Below are 14812 nucleotides of genomic sequence, written 5' to 3' on the forward strand. Positions count from 1 at the left end.
CCGGCCGTCGCCTCGTCGTCGCCGTTGCCCCGCTGTGAGCTCTCCCCCTCTAACCCTCTCCCTCGCCCCTGGCGGCCACCATGGGCGCCGCCCCTCCCCGATCCCATACACACACACACACAAGCATGATGAACACACACATACACACACGTACATATGTATGAATTAATGCATGTATATATTAGTATATACATATTTTTCATGTTTAATTAGTTTAGATTATTTAGATTATTATTTTTTCACTATTATATATGTATGAATGCATGTTAGATGGATATAATTAGTGTTTAATTAGTATGGAAATTTTTTATATAATGTTGTTTTTCAGTTTTTTAATGGATGTATAGAAGTTGTGTTTTCTATTTTTAGTGTTAGATGCTTAATTAGTATGAAATAGTATATAGATTTTTGACATATGCAATGATAGCATAATTAGTGTTATATAGAAATGTTAGAAATGTTAGTTATCAAAATCCAATCATTAAAAAAATGTTACTTTTTGCGGGCATATAGCTAGTATTTGTTCTCAACGATGCCCGGCCCGCATCCTCGCCGTCGACCCGTCCGCGACGACGTCCGGCTGACCCATGTCTGGGACTGGGCTCCGCCGGGCTGGCACTGGGAGGTGCTGCCTGGAGGGGCGCGCCGCTTGATGAGGAACCCGGCCCCGGGTCCCGTCGTCGACCCTGATCTCGTTTGGTGGCGTTCACGTGGGCCAGATTCGGTGCGGAGGGCCCCGGCCCCGCCGGAGGTGGTACGTCGCCGTGTCAGGGAGGAGGACGAGCACGTCCATCGCTACATGGTTGCGTTAGAAGGCGGCAGGTTCTCCAATACCTGGCAGTTTCTTCAGGGATCTCACTTTAGCTATGATCCTGTGAGGGTTCCTTCTCTTTGGGTGTCCACCGCCCGCGCCGCAGGAACCGCGAGTGTCCTAGATTCTTCTGTAGTATTCGATCTTTAATTAGCTACCTAGCCAGTGATGTACTATTCAATATTATATATTATTCGAGACGATGTATTCGAGATTATATCTATTATTCTAGACGATGTATTCGAGATTATATCTATTATTCGAGACGATGTAATTTGAATACTAAATTATTTTATATTTCTTTTGGATTAGTTAAATAAAAGCTATGGCAGACAATACCGACAGAGAGGGAGAACAGACCATGTTCGATATGAGAAGCGGGCCAGATGATGATCAGAATGAAGAAGAAGATTATGACGGCTCCGAATCTCTAAACAACACCGAAGAGGGTGATATGATATTCGATCGCGATGACCGAATTGATGAAGTCCTGAACTACGATTATGACGATGACGAAGAACATGTTGATCCTGAAACAACAAAGACCGGCGAGGTATATTTATATAAGCAGGCATCTGGTGATCATCACATGTTTTAAATGACTTGAAGATATATTAACGAATTGATCTTTGTTCTTTCAGCCATCCGGATCGAGCAAATCTTCAGGCAAAAGGACGAAACGAGGCCCGAACAAAAAGTTGAAGGAGGGCATAAAGTACAATATCGAGGTAGTCAGACCTAATGGCGAACCATTAGCGCCTAAGAAGATTGCGGACAAGTTCGTTCGTCAGTGCGGAGTTCTTGTGAAGGACAAACTCCCGATCAAACTTCAAGAATGGAGAGAGCCAGCAAAGCCACGTCCAAATGTTACTTTCGTCGACAAGAATCAAAAAGATCTGCTTTGGGATACTCTCATGGAACATTTCACCCTACCAGATCATTTCACAAAAGCAGATGTGCATAAAGTCAAGGACGCTGCTCTTAGGAAGATGGCGGTTGCATTCAAGAACCACAAGAATCGTGAATGGGACAAGTACGTCAAGGGAGGAAGGAAGACTCCAGTATTCGAGGGAACACCAGAGAACCAACGTGCTCATTGGGACGATTTCGCGAAATTCAAGGATTCGGAATTAGCTAAGGAACGGTCGAGAATAAACAAGAAGAATGCCGAAAAAAGGATAAGTTCCATAAGCTGGGGCCAGGTGGCTATGCGGTGGCAATGCCTAAGTGGGATAAGTCTGAGAAAGAGATGGAGGATGCAGGTGTCACTCTGGTTACTAAGAGTTGGCCCCCCAGGTGCAGGACTTGGTTCTATGCGCATGGGGGGGAGTTGGACCCGAAGACAGGCAATGTTTCGACGAAGGCAAGTCTGAAGGGAGCCGACGATGCGATACTTGTTGCAATAGAAGAGGCACGATCGGGGGTGTTCCAGCCCAACAGAGAGAACGACGAGCTTACGCGTGCCCTGGGAAATCCTGATCACCCGGGAAGAACACGAGGCAAGGGCGCTATTCCGTGTTATGAGGGGTTTTCAGACTGGAACACCGACTACAAAACCCGTGCGAGAAAGAAGATTGCGGAGGAGAAGAAGAGGAAGATGGAGGAGGAGCAGAGGAAGCGCGACTATGAACGCCTTCAAGGCCTAGAAGCAAGTCAAGCGGAATTGGCAGTCAAATTCCAGCGGCAGCATGAGCAGATCGACTCACTTACCCAGCAAAGGGGGTCTCAGCAGCTGCAGCAGCTAGCGGATGATCCAGCATTGGATAGCACCGCCCCATCCATGCCGAGAAGCAGCATGGGTTCCGCCCCGGACGACGCAATGCTGGGTAGATACCCCATGGATGACATCACGGAGAACACTAACTGCGAGCTACACGTCAAAATAACGAACATATCCATGAAGGTGGCGGACGCCGTTGCTTTTACAAATCCCCCCGAGGCAACCTTCCATTGCAACCCGATTCCAGCGGGCTATGCTCGTGTCTTGGTTGATGAGGTGGTGGACCCACCATATTCGGAGCTACAGCTTGACATTCCTGGAGGTGACGACGAGCGCTTTCTCGGAGAGGCCAAACATCGTATCATCCTATGGAAAAAGGATTGCATCATCTTTTGAAGGCCACCGACACCACGTCAGCCGACTCCTCGTCGAAGTCCGTCACCGAGTCAGCAGACTCCCGCTCCTGCAAGTCCACCAAGTCCGGCAAAGTGTCAGGCCACTCCTCCTCTTCCAAGTCCACCACAGCGTCAGACGTCCACTCCTCCTCCAAGTCCGGCACAACCTCACGCCACTCCTCCAAGTCCGGCACAGCTTCAGGCCACTCCTCCTCGTCCAACTCAGCACCGTCAGCCATCTCCGCCGCCTCAGCAATCGCAGAAGAGACACCCCGCAGCTATGGTGCGTAGCGGTATGAGTCGAGGTAGTACAGGAAGTACAGGCGGAGGCAAGCGATATAAATATGGTCCAAGCCTCACGCCTCTTCCGCAGAGGCCTTATGACAAGTCCGAGGAGGAAAACGCAGTCATATCGAAGGCCGAGGTGGAAGCCCATTTTGCACTGAAACCGCCACCGCCGCCAAGGGAGAAAGTGCCTGAGGAAACGATTGACCACTTCATTCGTATGGCTCAACCACCAGCTCCCAAGCCTGTTGACACAGACTGTGAGCGCCACATCAGGAAATTAAATCGAGCACGTCTACGTAAGGAGGCGAGCTCGGGATCGAGCAAACAACAAGCAGCTGTCAAAAAATGCGGGAAAACCATTCCCCAGATGGGAGAACAGGCGGCGCAATCGATCCCCTCGCTTGTTGTGCCAACAACACGTGACAATACGCGCGTCCAATATTATTGTGGGCAAACAGTTTACGTTCCCGAGGTGGGCAATGTGGTAATAACCAAGGACCATATAATGCAGGCTGAAGTTCTCAACATCACTGTTGGACAACTCCTCGAGATCGAGCCCATGCCTGTGCTTAGAGAGGATGAAATAAAACGGAAATATGTCCGGGGCCAACCTTTAGTCGAGCCAGACAAGGTCAAGAACCTCCCAACGAGAATGTATGATTTGCATCAATGGTACATGAACATTACCAAGATTTCAGATCGATTGTCCCTCATGGTGAATGTCAAGGAGGATCATTACTTCCATGAGAAAGCTCTGTCCGTTGAGTATTCTGAACTGTTTCAGTTATACAATCAAGACGCACTCGACAAATCTATCGTCAGTTGCTATTGTCTGTAAGTGATTTCTTTCTGTAATTTAAGTCTCAAGCTAGCTGCAGTGATCCTTTTGATCAATCATTACCTGTAATTATCCTCACTATATTCTTTTCTGTGGTATTATGCAGGATGAAGATGTATGAAATGAGAAAAGGTGGACGCTTTGGCATTGGGTTCGTTGACCCAAACACCGTTAATGAATACACATGGCGGATAAATCCACATCATCAAAAGGACTTAGAGGACAACATGCTAGAGTTCTTGAAGCGCCTCAAATACAATGAAGATATACTACTTCCTTACAACTTCCAGTGAGTCAAACTGTCTTGTACTACAAATTCTCTGTTTTTGCCTACTAGCTAGCTACATGTTTTTGCTTACATATGCCCGCTTAATTAAGACATGCAAACGTATGTGCATGCAGATTTCACTGGGTCTTGTGTATCATTAAAGTTGACGACGGAACAGTTGAAATACTGGACTCCCTACTCAAAGTGAAAAATGACTATAACATCTTGTTTGGGAGAGTCAACAGGTAATTTCAATCATTATTAACTATATATCTCGGCCTATTTAGTTTGTCATTTCATGATATGAACTATTTAATAACCCCTTTATTCATTTTCTTTGTCGGCGGGCAGGGCTTGGGCAAGGTTCATCAGCGTCACGGAAGGCGAATGGAAAAAAAGTTTCAATAGTTTCGACCCAAGGTAAGTAATTAAGTAGTACTAGCTAGCTAGCTAGATGCCATCTCTTTAATTATCATGCTTGATTAATTATTATCTGATCAAATTCCATTCTCGTAAAGGCCCTGAAGCAGGCGCAGGGGACTGATCTGTGTGCATTCTGCGTTTGCGACAACATTCGCATGATGGCGTCCGAAAGGAGCAGAACTCAAAGACAGGAATGGGTACGCTTGTCAGAACAGTATTCACAATTTTTACACCATTATTGATATCTAGTCACACAACTAATACACATGCATATGGATCTCCTTCTTAACAGTTCAGAGAGGTGCGGGAGAAGCTCCTAGAAACGGAGCGCGTAGAAGCACTTCAAGAGGAAATAGTGGGATTTTTGCTCGACTAGGTCATAAATCCGAAGGGAGAATACTATTACCCGCTACCGCCCCCATGAAAACCACTTCCAATTGTCATCGTGCTCCGAAGGCACCAATTAGGCTAATGCCACTGGCTCCGAAGGCAACATGCATATGTAGGAGAAATTGTATATAGCTATACATGTGTGTATGTGTGAATTAATTAATATGGTGGTTTGTGAGACATTGATGATATATATATGCATGATTGTTTCTACTAGAAATTCTATATATATATATATATATGTGTGTGTGTGTGTGTGTGTAAAATACCAGCAAACGAAAAAGAATTAAAATGGAAACACAAAATTAAATGAAAAAGAAATCATAAAACTAAAAACCCCCCAAACCTTATAGTACCGGTTGGTCTTACCAACCGGTACTAAAGGGCTCCAGGCCCCCGGAGCTGGCTCGTGCCACGTGATTGCCCTTTAGCACCGGTTCGTGCTGAACCGGTACTAAAGGGGGGGGGGCTTTAGTGCCCACACTTTAGTGCCGGTTACGGAACCGGCATTAAAGGGCCTTACGAACCGGTGCTATTGCCCGGTTCTGCATTAGTGATTGTCTTAGATGGGCGAGGGAGATAGTGTAAGATTATCATGTTTTCAAGCTTCAATATGAGAGATGACGAGTCAAGTGGAGAAAGAGAAAGCAAGTATACGAACTATAAGAGTATATATTTAATATTATTAAGTAATCCGTATTAAATTATAGACGGTCTCCACGATAATTGATGCAAAGTTTATATTTAAGAACCGATGTACATTTAATTATTTGAACGACATGGATCATTAGTCATACAGAAAAAGAGGCTTATATTTTCTGTAGGCAATAACCATTGAGCGGTTACAATTTTAAAATTTTAACATTTTAAAATATATTTATGAATGAATCTAAATTCCATGACACATGCTAAAAGATGCTTTAAAATATTTATTTCCAACAAAATAAAATTTCACATTTAAATACCAAATGAAATAATAATACAATCTAGCCGTGCAACTGCGCAGGTGACCCTGCTAGTTTAGATTTGATTTTCAAAAATTGATCGTGATTGATTCTTTCACATAAAGATATTACTAACTTGGGCCAACATGGAAAGTTCTTCTGCTCTCTTTTGTTGTGTGAGAGGCTCACACGAAACTAAACCGGTGGGGTGAGGAAGGGGCAAAAAAACTAGCAAAATAAAATGGTTGAAAATGGTGGGACGAAAATAAATCGTGGATACTATTCTACCAACTCGGACATTAGAAATAGAGATATTGATGTCACTGGCATGTTGTCAGTCAAGCTAGCGTATCACATTACATCACCAAACGTACATGCCTTGATTGTACGTAATATATTGTTGTCTGATCCACGCTAAGAGCATCTCTAGCAGACCCCATATATCGCCGACCCACAAAACTCATTTACAGTTTGCTGAAAAACAGTTTCGCGGGCTGGCGCGGGTCGCGGTTGAGCAGACCCCGCATAGCGGAACTGTAAAACGGGATATTCACGAATATTCCGTCTTACAGTTCCGCTATGTGGGGTTTGCTCGGCGCAGCCCGCGCCAACCCGCAAATCACATGTGTTTTTATCCGAATTTGACACAGATGCCACATATTCAGAATTATTAATTCAATATAAGATAAAATTTCAATATTACCATACAACAATCATCCAAATTACAATAATTATTGAAATCACCTAAGCAAACTAAATAATTCAATAGAAAACTTGCCTCGAATACAAATCAGACATGAATTAAATGAAATGAATGCAAAAATGGAATGTCTTACCGCCCATCCCTTTGTCAATCACTAGTAGAAAAACACCTAATAGTCCCGGTTCGTAAGGGTCTTTAGTCCCGGTTCATGAACCGAGACTAATGGGCCGTTACTAATACCTCCACCCATTAGTCCCGGTTCAAACACGAACCGGGACCAATGTGCCTCCACGTGGCCCTGTGCGCCGAGCCCAGTCAGGGGGCCTTTGGTCCCGGTTGGTTGTACCAACCGGGACCAAAATGCATCCACGCGTCAGCATTCCAGTGGCTGGGGTTTTTAATTTTTTTTAAAGGAGGGTGGTTGGGGATTTTGGGGGGTTAATTTAGGTGTTTCATATATGGTGTTAGCTAGCTAATTAATAGAGAGAAGTGTCCTCTCTTACGTCCGTGCTTGATCGACGCTACGTACTATATATACATAAGTGATGAGAGAACCATTGAGTACAGAAGTTCGTCATGCATACCGAGAGAAGTGATCGATCGACCTCTCCTTCTCCGAGAGATTGGTCGAACAACAAGTTTTCGTATCATGTATCCAACGCTACTGGCTACATACATGTACAATATGTATAAGATCTCTTAATTACAATCCCCTAGCAATTGAAATCAATTTCCACATGGTATTCTACGGCTTTATTGATGACGTGGTCAAGAAAGAATCCCGCCAATTCCTCTTGAATTGCTTTCATGCGATCTGGTTCTAGGAGTTCATTCCGCATCTACCACATCTAATTTGAAGAAGGGGGTTAATTAATACATATATATGAATGAAACTCAACAGAAATGATGGTGTAATAAAATGAAATTGTGAATATTATTGCTTACGCACTTCATATTATCTTTTAGAGTAGCCCCGCTTGTTTTTCAAAGTCGCGTTGTGGATGAACTCGCACACGTAGTATCCACAGAAACCATTCCCTTCTTCCTGCCACAAGCACTTTACGAGAAATAGAGGTCAATCAAACTGATAATGAAGCATTATAAATGGCATTGATGAAAGTATAGCTATAGAATCAACGGGAGATACGTGCAACTAGCTAGCCAGTAGTACTTACTTTCGGGTATGTATATCGCAGCTCCTTCGGCAGTCCCGGAGCTTCTGCGGTGAACTGTTTCCAAACCCTGCAAGACAAAGAAAATAATTATTATTACTTGATATATCAGGAAATGAACAAAAAGTTGTCGATATGGTGCGATAATGATCGATTGAACTTACTTGTTGAGAAATTCAGTCATGTCCGCATAGGTTTTGGGATCTTTCCGTCTCGAGTCTAAGACGGTTACTAGTCCCCGCTCATTCTTAATCTCCAGAAGAACATAGTGGTACCTGCGCACGCATGCATAACTCATCAATTACATTACTATAACCACACTCAAGTAATAAGGGAAACCGAATATGCACACGACAGTAACACTCACTTGCCGTTGTAAGAAAAGAGTATGGTATCTTTGTTTTGATTTTTGATCAACGATCGTAGCAAGTTGTCCTCGGCCTCTTTGACGTCCTTTTTAACTAGAAATTCATCTATGATATTTGTGTTAATGAACCCAATATCATAAATTTCTTGTTTTTTGCACTCGACGATCTTCAATCTGCATAATATATTGAGGATAATTAATTATAAATACATGAAATGAAAGAGCCGAGCTATATATAGAGACTTAATGACAGAAATAGTACTTACAGACAGTAACAAAAGACCATTAGTTTATCGAGGGCCTTTTGATTGAAGAACGCGAAGAACTCATCAAATGGAACAGTCAACAGATCAGTTGCAACGAGGTCTTGCTCCTCTTTAATATTCAGATACAAAGCATTCGTACCCCCAGACTCTCTGCAGGTTTCCATGTACCAATTATGGAATCTTCGCATCATTGTTGTCAGAGATTTTTCATCTTTGACGAGAGGCTTCCCGTACTCGTATCTGTGTTCGTCCACCTCCAAGAAATCAGGAAGTTGATCGTGAGGCAGGTAATCTACAAGATTGCCATAACCGGCCACCGTCCCCGGAGCATTAGACAGATTGAGCGGGGGGCACGATTGCTGTGCTTGTTCACCGAGCTGGGCAATTTTTCCCCTTTGCTCGTTTTTTTAACCTTTTAGCACTGACAGTAGTTCCCGACCGCTGGGCTTGGAGATATGTCTGTTCAGTAATGCGCTCATAGTTGGTTCTCGACGGAGACTTTGGTGGTTTCCTCAGGGCATCGATAGTGCGCTTTGCTTTCACCGGATCTACCTTCTCCTCCGGAGGTGGATGTCTCTTTGCTTTCACCCCTTCAAAGAACTCCTTCACGTGGGTCCGCACAATCTATCGTTTTTATCCTCGGTCCTCTCGTACGGTAACTTCTCTAGAGGCTTGAGAGGTGGACCGTATATGTATTGCCTTCCTCCTCTGGTTGTGCTGCCAGACGCCGGAGCAGATGGAGCGGCTGCGGCGTCTGTCTTCTTTCGTGCTTGCTTACGAGGCGGAGGAGAAGGAGTACGACGCGCCGGAGCAGCCGGGGCGGCGGTGGGTCTCTTCCGCCCTTGCTGGCCAGGCGGAGAAGAAGGAGGCTGCTAGCTGCTCGGGAGCGCTGGCGTAGGCGGAGAAGGAGGCAGAGTGCCGCCACGCGCCGGAGAAGGAGGCGGAGTGCCGCCACGCATGCCCTGATCTTCACTCGCCGGAGGAGGAGGCGGTGGAGGAGGAGAAGTGCCCTGACTCGCCGGAGGAGGAGGAGGAGGTGGAGGCGTCCAGTTCGGAAGGTTGATGAGCTCATTTCGCCATAGGCATGGAGTCTTCAGAGCAGAACCCAGCCTAGTCTCCCCTTCACCGGTAGGGTGGTCAAGCAGGAGGTCCTCAAAGCCCTCCATTATTTCATCCACCATCACCTTAGCATATCCTTCTGGAATCGGCCGGCAGTGATAAGTTGCTCCGGATCCAGTAGGATAAACAGAGCCAACAGCCTCCTTGACTTTCAAATTCATCCATCACGCCATAATGTGGCAATGTTGAGACTCCGTGATAGCATCCACGGGATAGCTGGCAGGAGCCGTCAAGACATGCTCCGGCTGAAGCAGCTTGGTGGAAGCCACGCCGCTTCTCCGCTGAGATGGCGGGGTAGCTTCGGGGGAAGCTTTGGCAGGTCGTTTGCTGCGATCTGCTGCTTCTCGTTGCTCTTCTTGTTCCTCTAGCCCCATTACCCATTCATGCAGCGCCTGCAGTTGGCCCTGCTCCAGTTTCTTCCTCCTCTCGTGGGTTTTGTAACCCCCTGCGTCCGGAAAACCAACCTTCCACGGAATGGAGCCTGGTGTGCCTCGTGTCCGTCCAGGGTGCTAAGGATTCCCGAGGGCCATTGTGAGCTCGTCCATCTCCCTGTCTGGTACGAACGTCCCTTTCTGCGCTGCATTGATATAGTGTCGAAGGTTCTTGACTGGTATTTCCAGTTGCTCGTCCGTCCAATGGCACATCCCTGATACGGGGTCCAAGGTTCCGCCAGCCCCGAAGAACCAAGTCTGGCCATCTCATTGTCTCTGGTTCGATCCCTTTTTCAAGCAGATCATTCTCCTCCTTGGACCACTTAGGCCGGGCTTTGAGGTAGCCACCTGACCCCGTGCGATGGTGAAGCTTCTTCTTCGCAGCATTTTGCTTGTTCGTCGCCGACATCTTCTTACTCTTTTCCGATGTCTTGTGGGCCACAAATGCGGGCCAGTGATCTTTGATCTTCTCATATTTGCCGATGAATTCTGGTGTCTTTTTTTTCGACAAAATGTTTCAACTCTTTCCTCCACCTCCTGAATAGGGTTGCCATCTTCTTAAGAGCACAAGACTTGATTAATTGCTCTTTAACTGGCTTCTCCGGATCCTCCTCTGGCAGTAGGGTGAAATTTGCCTTCAGCTGAGTCCAAAGATCTTCTTTCTGCATGTCATTGACATAAGACACCTCAGGGTCGTCCTTAGGCTTATACCATTGTTGGATGCTGATCGGGATCTTGTCCCCAACAAGAACCCCGCACTGAGCAGAAAATGCGTTCTTTTTCCGGATGGGTTCAATCGGTTCGCCGTCGGGTGCGATTTCTATGATCTCAAACCTTTCATCCGAGCTCAACTTTTTCTTCGGGCTTGGTCTCCTTACCGAAGTTGTGCTCGATCCGGAGGGCTAGAAATGAAAAGGAAGAAAGACGAGAATAATTAATATGTGTACATATACCAAAACAATGAATGCATCAATTAACTAGTCAGCACGGGCTTAACTTATATATATATACCTGGCCGGACTCGGTTCGGTCACCGGAGCAGTCAGCACGGTCTCCTTCTTGTACCTACATTGGGTCATCACAGGAGCCATCACGAACATAGCACTCTTCTTGTACCGGCATTAATGGGCCGGAGCCATCATGAACATAGCCCTCTTCTTCACCCAGTCCTTCCTGACCAACGACGTCGTTGAAAAATGACGCAATGACATCAGTTTCTTCTGCGATCATCTGCCCCAACATCGCTTCTGTTGCTTCGTCTTGGTAGTGCTCCATAGTTTCTGCAAATATTTACAACATGTCAATTATTATTCAAACATGGTACAGATGGATACCTATTAGTGGCAAACATAGAACTAGCTAGCTAATCACAATAAGGAATCATGTTAGTGGCCTCGACGCTGCTTCTCTAGGGTTTGGGATCGCCTTGACACAACGCTTCAAGGGTTTGGGGTGGCCTCGACGACAACGCTCTTTTAACTTGGTAAATTTGGGTGGCCTCGAGAGTTTTGGTCGAGCGAGAGGGCCGAGGGGGGTGCTGCCGTTGTATAGGTTATCACGGTTGAGAGGGGGTATATATATCGACCGCCCCTCATGTCGAAGTTATCTCGAGGGAGCGGCGAGGGCGAAGGCGAGCAGCTTGACGGTGATAGACCCGATAAAACATAAGAAAACGAAGAAGAAATAAAAAGAGGAGAAGAAGAAAGGAATAGAGGAGAAGATCGAAGAAAAAAAAGAAGAAAAAAAAAGAGGAGAAGAAGAAAGGAATAGAGGAGAAGAAGAAAAAATAGAATTTTTCTATTTTTTCTTGTTCTCCTCTATTCCTTTCTTCTTCTCCTCTTCCTTTTCTTCTTTTTTGTTCTTCTTATTTATTTCTCCTCTATTCCTTTCTTTCTTCTTCTCCTCTTGCTTCTTTTTCTTCTTGTCCCTCGAGAAAGGAAAACAATTAAGGAAAAGGAAGAAAAGAGGAAGAAGGAAGAAGGAAGAAGAAGAAGAAAGGAATAGAGGACAAGAAGAAAAAATAGAATTTTTTTTCTTTTTTTTCTTCTTCTCCTCTATTCCTTTCTTCTTCTCCTCTTCTTTTTCTTCTTTTTTCTTCTTCTTATTTATTTCTCCTCTTCTTTTCCTCTCCTCTTCTTCCCCTTTCTTCTCTTCTTATTTTCCTTTTTCCTCTCATTCTTTTTCTTCTTCTTCTTCCTTCTTCCTTCTTCCTCTTTTCTTCCTTTTCCTTATTTTACTTTTTCCTCTACACTAACCTAATTAAAATGCACTAACCTAAAATCGATATCTACTAACAACCTAAATAAAAAATTAATACATATATGAAAAAACATATATAAACAAAAAAATGCTATGAACATTATATTCATACATACATAGCGACATCCATTCATCATATAGCTACCACATACATATATACATTAATTATATATATGAACAAAAATGCAATGAACAAAAAAAATACACATGTATGTATGAAAAAAAAGCACTGAACACAGAGCTTCGACGGCGGCGGCTCACAACGGGGGCGGCCTGCGAGGGAGAAGGTGGCGGCAAGGGCGTCGGCGACGACCACGGCGGGCCGGGGCAGGGGCGTGGCCGGCGACGACGGCGACGGTGACGGCGACGACGGGCGCGGGCGACAACGACGGCGTCGGCAGGGGCGGCCGGCGGGCGGCGTCGGGGCAGCACCTGGAGGCGACGGGGCAGGGGCGACGACGGGGGCGCGCGGACGGCATCGGGGCGGCGCGTGGATGGCGTCGGGGCGGCGGGCGGCGTCGGGGCAGCGGACGATGTCGATCTGGGCAGCCCGGTGGCGTCGATGAGCTTGGCGTCGTCGGGCGGGCCGGGGGCAACTGGCGATGTGTTCGTCAAATTTTCCTAAGTGTTGTATATATAGCAAGAGCATTGGTTCCGGTTCGTGAGTCCAACTGGGACTAATGCCCCCTTTAGTCCCAGTTCGTACCACCAACCGGGACCAAAGGCCTCATTTCAGCAGCCCAAAGGGCGAGAAGAGGTGACCTTTGGTCCCGGTTGGTGGCACCAACCCGGACTAAAGGGTGGGCATTGGTATCGGTTGGTGCCACGAACCGGTACCAAAGGACCCTGTGCTGCCAGCGTCGGGGCCAAAGTTTAGTCCCACCTCGCTAGTTGAGAGGGGCGCACAATGGTTTATAAGCCCCACTGCCGCACCCCTCTCGAGCTCCTCTCCATCGTAGGCTTGCGGGCCTATTTGCTACTGCTTTGCCTGATGGGCCTTCTGGGCCTACTGCGGGCCTGAATCCTGGCCCATGGTAGGGTTTCTAGTCGTATTCAGACCGTGGGGGCCCAGTAGGAGGCATTTTTTTGTTTTCTTTCTTGCTTTATTTATTTATTTTGTTTCTACTTACAACAAAATACTTATTGTTGCTATTTTAATTATTTTCCAGTTTTTTTGTTTTGTTTTCTACATTATTTATTTTCTTTTGTTTTTTGCTTTATTTTTTAATTCTTTTTGCTTTTAGTTTTGAAAAAATTATAAAATTTCTGTTAGTGCCATTAGTTTTCAAATTTGAAAACACTTTTTTTGTTTTTTTGTTTTCTTTCTTGCTTTATTTATTTTATTTTGTTTGTACTTACAACAAAATACTTATTGTTGCTATTTTTAATAGTTTTTTTGTTTTGTTTTCTGCATTATTTATTTTCTGTTGTTTTTTGCTTTATTTTTTAATTCATTTTGCTTTTAGTTTTAGAAAAATTATAAACTTTCTGTTAGTGCCATTAGTTTTCAAATTTGAAAACACTTTTTTTGTTTTTTGTTTTTTTCTTTTCTTTCTTGCTTTATTTATTTTATTTTGTTTCCACTTACAACAAAATACTTATTGTTGCTATTTTTACTTATTACGAGGGCCGAACCATAAGACATTAAAGCATTTCAAATGAACTATGAAAAAGTTGAAAGTTGGCATGGTATCATAAATTCACCCACATAGCATGTGCATGTACAAAATGGACAATGGTATCATATTCGTGTGTTACAAAGTTGGCATGGTATCATCATAATAGTTGCGGGAGAAAGTCTTCACTTTTTCTTCGCTTGTGTCATTTCTTATTGCGCCGTAACCATGGATAATCTTCACCGCTTATCAGGATGCTGGGGTCAGCCTTGACTTTGAAGGGAGGAGTTTCATGAAACTTTTCATAATCTTCAGATATGTCTGTCTTGCCCTCCACTCCCACGATGTCCCTTTTTCCTGAAAGAACTATGTGGCGCTTTGGCTCATCGTATGATGTATTCGCTTCCTTATCTTTTCTTTTTCTCGGTCTGGTAGACATGTCCTTCACATAGATAACCTGTGCCACATCATTGGCTAGGACGAACAGTTCGTTAGTGTACCCAAGATTTTTCAGATCCACTGTTGTCATTCCGTACTGTGGGTCTACCTGTACCCCGCCTCGTGACAGATTGACCCATTTGCACTTAAACAAAGGGACCTTAAAATCATGTTCGTAGTCAAGTTCCCATATGTCCACTATGTAACCATAATATGTGTCCTTTCCCCTCTCGGTTGTTGCATCAAAGCGGACACCGCTGTGTTGGTTGGTGCTCTTTTGATCTTGGTCAATCGTGTAAAATGTATTCCCGTTTATCTCGTATCCTTTCCAAATCGTAACAGTCGAAGATGGTGCCTTGGACAA

This window comes from Triticum dicoccoides, chromosome 2B (genome assembly GCF_002162155.2).
Source record: "Triticum dicoccoides isolate Atlit2015 ecotype Zavitan chromosome 2B, WEW_v2.0, whole genome shotgun sequence".
NCBI lineage: Eukaryota > Viridiplantae > Streptophyta > Magnoliopsida > Poales > Poaceae > Triticum > Triticum dicoccoides.